At 43.2% G+C, this 5558-nt stretch overlaps 1 long non-coding RNA gene across 3 annotated transcripts in view; it reads right to left on the bottom strand.

The window, feature by feature from the left end:
* Positions 1-1866: 1866 nt before the first annotated feature.
* The window catches only part of LOC111817653, a 14775-nt gene continuing 11083 nt past the window's right edge, over positions 1867-5558 (bottom strand). Inside the window, exons 3-4 of one of the 3 annotated variants that reach the window (XR_002821796.1) lie at positions 2228-2248; positions 1867-2124 (exon numbers count right to left, since the gene is read on the bottom strand). This is a non-coding gene — a long non-coding RNA (uncharacterized LOC111817653). Of the gene's footprint in view, positions 2249-3651; positions 3771-5558 lie in introns of those variants that run through there. The other 2 variants (XR_002821795.1, XR_002821797.1) reach the window with 2 other exon arrangements.

Below are 5558 nucleotides of genomic sequence, written 5' to 3'. Positions count from 1 at the left end.
CAGCCATTCTCACCAAAACTGTTTACATTTAGCAGTATTTGTGGATTATGGTTCTCTGGGTAAATAGAGAACAACAGGAACAAAACAGCTTTAGGGTCAAGTAGTTGTAAAAAGGCATGAAAAGAATCAACTAACTTCTCCACTTTAACAAACATACTGGCTAAGACCACAGTGCCAATTTCAGATGTAACTGGCACTGAAGTCTAACTAGAGCATAGACTCACAGGATTCGGGAGCTTTGAGGAGCTTTTGCATCATAGTCTACCACTTTGACTTGATAGCTGAAGAAACATACTGAAGGATTATTTCTTCTCTGTGCCTGCAAAGTGGCTGGCAGAAGGTTCAGGAAGCTGGGTCAGGATTAGAGCTCAGGCCTCTTAACATCTAAACCAGCACTTTTCCCACATGTCATTCTAGGGGCTTTCCTTCCAGGCCCAATGATCTGGGTTGGTGATGGGGAACCTTTTGGAGCTTCCAATGATACAAATAGCAAGCATGTGTGCTGTAGGTTTACCACAATTGAACTAGGTTATGAAGCACAGGCTTCAGACTGTATCTGTAAAGCAGTAAGTTACTAACTCTTATAGCAGCCTGCCAAAGAGTCCCCAAAGTCAGACTCTACCCCAGGGAGTGCCCACAGCTTCCTGACCCCAGCGGGCTTTGGCCCGCCAAAATGCTGAAGTATGCTTTGGGAACCTAGATGGCTATGCTTTCCATGGTAGCCAGACTTCCAGTGTCCTCAGGACAATACGCCTACTGCGAGGGGCCAAGAAGAAGTAGCAAAATACCAGGGATCCTTGGCTCCAAGATTAATCCCAGACAGGACAAGAGACAATGAACCAAGAGTAGTTGTGTTTTCTAAAACTGAGACTCCATCTTACCCCAGAAAGAATAGATCTCATCAAGAAATCAATCAATAAGGGGCCAGGGAGATGGCTCAGTAGAATAAGTGCTTCCCTGGCAAGTACAAGGACCTGAGTTCAAACCCCAGTTCTGCCCCCCAAAAAATTAATCAATAAATGCTGGAGGGACTGTGAGAGAAAAAGGGACTCTCTTCCACCATTGGTGGGAGTGTAGACTGGTCCAACCACTATGGAAATCAGTGTGGAGACTGCTCAAAAAACCAGGTTTGGTTGTTCCATTCCATCCAGCTATTCCTCTTCTGGGTATCGTCCCAGAAGAATTAAAAACACCATACCATAGTGATATATATGCACCCATGTTTATAGCAGCACCATTTGTAATAGATAAATATTGGAAACAACCTAAATGCCCATCGACTAAGGAATGGATTGAAAAAAGGCATGGTATTTTTATTCAGTGGCGTACTACTGAGCTATAGAGAAGGACAATTAGAGGCCTTCATGTGTATATTGATGCAACTAGTGACCATATTTATAAGTGAAATAAATCAGACTCACATGTGGAAACATCATATTGTCTCCCTAGTGTAAGAAACTAAAAGAGCAAATTGATCCAAAATGTACAACAGATACTGTGAATAGGAAAGAAACTGCTCAAAAGGAAAGAACAATTGGGATGGGGAAAAGGCAAAAGGGAGAAAGGGGGAAAAATATGTTTATATACAAGATAGCTAAGATAATGATACTATTAATTTCTATTAGTTCATTGAAGGGAACAGTTTGTGATTGTATTGTTTGATCTAGTTTGAATACCTATGTCTTGGAATCTGAGCAAATACTTCAAAGATAACAATATGCAGTATATTAACGATTGTTAATTTCCTGCCAGCTTGTTTTGAAATTTTGTACCATTTTTTATTGTTTTTCTCTCCTTAAAAAAGGGGAGGGGGCAGGGAGATAGCTCAGTAGAATAAGCACTTGCCTGGCAAGCTCAAGCGCCTGAGTTCAATCCCCGGTTCCTCCAAAAAAAAAAAAAAAAGAGTAGTCATGGTTTAAAGCGGAAATGACTAAGTCCAGACTTCGGCGGGGAGCATGAGCCCAGTCTCAGAGGTGGTGGCCAGATGCCAAAGGGCTCCTCATGGGAACGTGGACAGATTGCTGCAGATGCAGGGCTGTAGCTCCAGAGAGGAGGCAGGGCTGGCGATGCAGGGAAGGAGTCGCCACAGCACCGCAGAAGGGGAACAGAGGCAACGCTGAGCTCCTGAGGGCCAGAGGCACTGGCCTTGAAGGTTGGTCCTGCCTGCATTCAAATTGTGACCCCACCCCCTACAGGGCATGTGCCCCGGGCAAAGCACTGAACTGACCTCATGTCCCAGATTTCTCACCTGCAAAACAGATAATAATAGTATGTTTATTATGAGGATAAAAAGAGTCAATGCACCTAAAATAAGCTAGAAGCACCCTTAGCACATGTGAATAGTTCTCCAGTTAGTCTCAATATTAAATGTTCTCAGTGGTCCTCATGGGTTCCAGGACAAATTGCAAATTCATGTGCAGGGTCTCTGGCCAGGACAGGTCCCACTCTCCAGCCTCTTTCCCTTCTCTCTCTCTCTCTCTCTCTCTCTCTCTCTCTCTCTCTCTCTCTCTCTGTCTGGAGTGGGACTGTATCGCCCAGCACTCCTGTGCTGGAGTCCTGACCAGGCACTGCAGGAGTGTCTGCTGTGGAAACAGGGCCACTGCAAATGTAGGTAGCTGACTCCTACTGGCGTTGGGTGGATCCTCAGCTGTGTGACTCAGATGCTACCCTCATACAAAGGGGACACTGGGAACCAACCCTAGCAGGCACAGTGCTATACAAATGAGACCCAGAGAAGGGGTGCTGTGGCTCCACAACAGGGACTGTCAAGAATGCCAGAAACCACCAGACCCAAGGGTGCCATAATCTCCCACATAGCCCTCAGTGGGAACCAGCACTTTGTGCATGTTAATCTAGGATCTGTGACCTCCAGAACAATGAGATGACTTGTTTCTGTTGAGGAAGCCAGCAGTGTGGCATTTTGTCATGGCTACCTGCCTGTCCCTCACTGGTGACTGCAGAGCCCCTGGCATTTCCGTTTCAGTGCCTCTGCCCCAGCTGCTTCCTAGTTGTAGAAAGTGCCCCACCATGCCCTGAGGCAGATTTGGCAAACTCCTGCTTATCCTTGTTCTCTGAGGTTAGCTGAAATATCTCTTCCTCTGTGATTTTTTCCAAGAACATCCCCTCCTAAGGTCAAACTGATCTCTTCCTCTGCAGCTGGGACCCGCCCATCCCAATCACTGCAGGCAGCTTGAGGAAGGGAGTGATGCCCATTTCACCTTGACAGTCAAGGTGCTGGTCAGTGCTGTACATGAGCTACAGCTTCCACACCTGAGGACCCGATGCCTGAGATTGAGCCCAGTGGTTTGGGCTGCAGAGCTCAGAGCTGCTTGGGGTGAGAACCTCTGTCCTGGATGCCCCTGGGAGGAAGGGCCTCTGCCCTTCTCTGAGGCCAGCAATGCCTCAGGCACTCACTGCATGAACACAGACCTGCATGAAGGTCCTGGGCCTGTCACTCTCCCCTGACTCACTCTCCCTACTTAAATTCTATTTGAAATTCACATAGGTTGGAGAAATAGAAGTATGTGGATGGTATTCTAAAATAAGGAAAAATAAAAACACGGATGAAGCTCATTTGGAATGTATTTCCTTGCCTTCAAATATCAAAAGCAATCTCTTTCTTCTTCCTCTTCCTCCTCCTCCTCCTCTTCCTCCTCCTCCTCATTCTCCTCTTCTTCTTTCTCCTCCTCCTCCTCCACCAAACATGAAGTGTGGGAAAGCCAACTACCAGCTCCCACTTCTCCCCTCCTTTCTTTCTCCCTTGAGGAACCCTAGACAGGAAACACAGTGATATCCTTGTTTTCCCAATGTCTCCAGCACCCCTGCTTAGTAAGAACTGAATATGGAAAGGAACAGGATGCTGGCTCCTTGCTAGCAACTCCCTTTGGGTCTCCTCAAGCATCGTATTTGCAACATTCTCTCACATTCTTCTTCCTCTCTGTAAAGATGGAGATGAAAGTAACTGGAAAGGGGCTATTTGCTTTATTTTTTTTCCCTGAGAACAAAATTAATACACACTCATAAGAAATTTAGAGAATGTTCTAACAGGCATTTCTAGAAGTGATTCATCATTATAGTATGAAAAATTGACTGTTAAGATGTTTGATATGTTTTATCATAAATTATATCTAGGGAAAATACTCCCAAAATATATATATATACTACAGGTGTGAGAGAAAGGACAAAGACAGAGACATGAGAAAGAGAGAGAGGGAGAGAGAGAGGGAGAGAGAGAGATTAGATATCTCCTGGTAATGAGATATGCCTGTCCCAAACTCTGTAACCAAAGAACAAAAGCTCATCCCTGTACTGCATTGGACTGAAAATATTCCTGACAATTTCAAAGATCAGAATGGTTTGTACCTAGCTTTTAGAGGATCAGAATATACAGTAAAAAAAAACTAATCAAAATGAAATTTCAATATGGCAATATTGTGTTCAATGCGCTAACCTGGTCAGGAGAGAGAAGGAGAGAGGTGGTAAACCACAGCTTGGTCACATGCAGCCATACTGTGTAAGAAAGGCCTGCAGGCCCAAAGAAGGCTGGTAATTATAAAGATCAGAGCTGGAATTAATATAATGGAAACTAAAATTACAATACAAAGAATTAATGAATCAAAGTGTTGGTTCTTTGAAGAAGTAAATAAAATCAATACAACCTTATCCAACCTTATTAAAAAAGGAAAGAAAAGAAATTCAAATTCATGGCATAAAAAAATGAAAAGGGTAAAATCACTACAGATCCTACAGAAATTCAGATCATCAATACCTACTTCAAAAATGCTAACTCTCACAGAATGGAAAACACAGAAGAAATGGAAAGACTCCTAGATACATATGAATTACCAAAGCTGGATCAAGAAGATATAGAAATTCTGAATAACCCAATATTAGTCAATGAAATTGAAAATGTAATTAAAAACTAACAAAGAAAAGCCCAGGTCCTGATGCATTCACAGCTGAATTCTACAAGAAATTTAGAGAAGATTTAACACCAACTCTTCAATGAATTTGAAAAGGAAGCAATTCTCACTAACTCATTCCTGGAGGCAAGTATTATCCTGATACCAAAAACAGAGAAGGACCCAACCAGAAAAGAGAACTACAGGACAATCTCCCTAATGAACATAGATTCAAAAATCCTTAATCAAATATTAACAGAGTACAACAAACCATCAAGGAGATTATACACTATGACCAAATAGGATTCATCCCAAAATCCAGGGATGGTTCGATATACACAAATCAATAAATGTTATATGTCACATTGACAAAGTCAAAGACAAACATCACATGATTATCCCAATAGATGCAGAAAAAGCTTTTGACAAAGTCCAACACCCACTCATGATAAAAACCCTATAGAAAATTGAAATAGATGGTCTTTACCTCAACCTGATAAAAGCCATTTTTGAAAAACCAACAGCCAGCATCACACTAAATGGACAAAGACTGAAAGTATTCACTTTAAAATTAGGAACAAGGTCCTAGCCCAGGTCCGGTGAGTGTGCGGAGAGTTTCCTGCTACCCTGCGCCGGCAGGACCAGTCCCAGCCCAGG

Source organism: Octodon degus, unplaced genomic scaffold, assembly GCF_000260255.1.
Source record: "Octodon degus isolate 3935 unplaced genomic scaffold, OctDeg1.0 scaffold00005, whole genome shotgun sequence".
NCBI classification, from domain to species: domain Eukaryota; kingdom Metazoa; phylum Chordata; class Mammalia; order Rodentia; family Octodontidae; genus Octodon; species Octodon degus.
The sequence above is the reverse complement of the archived record's forward strand: the minus strand, read 5'-3'. Positions and strand labels throughout refer to the sequence as shown.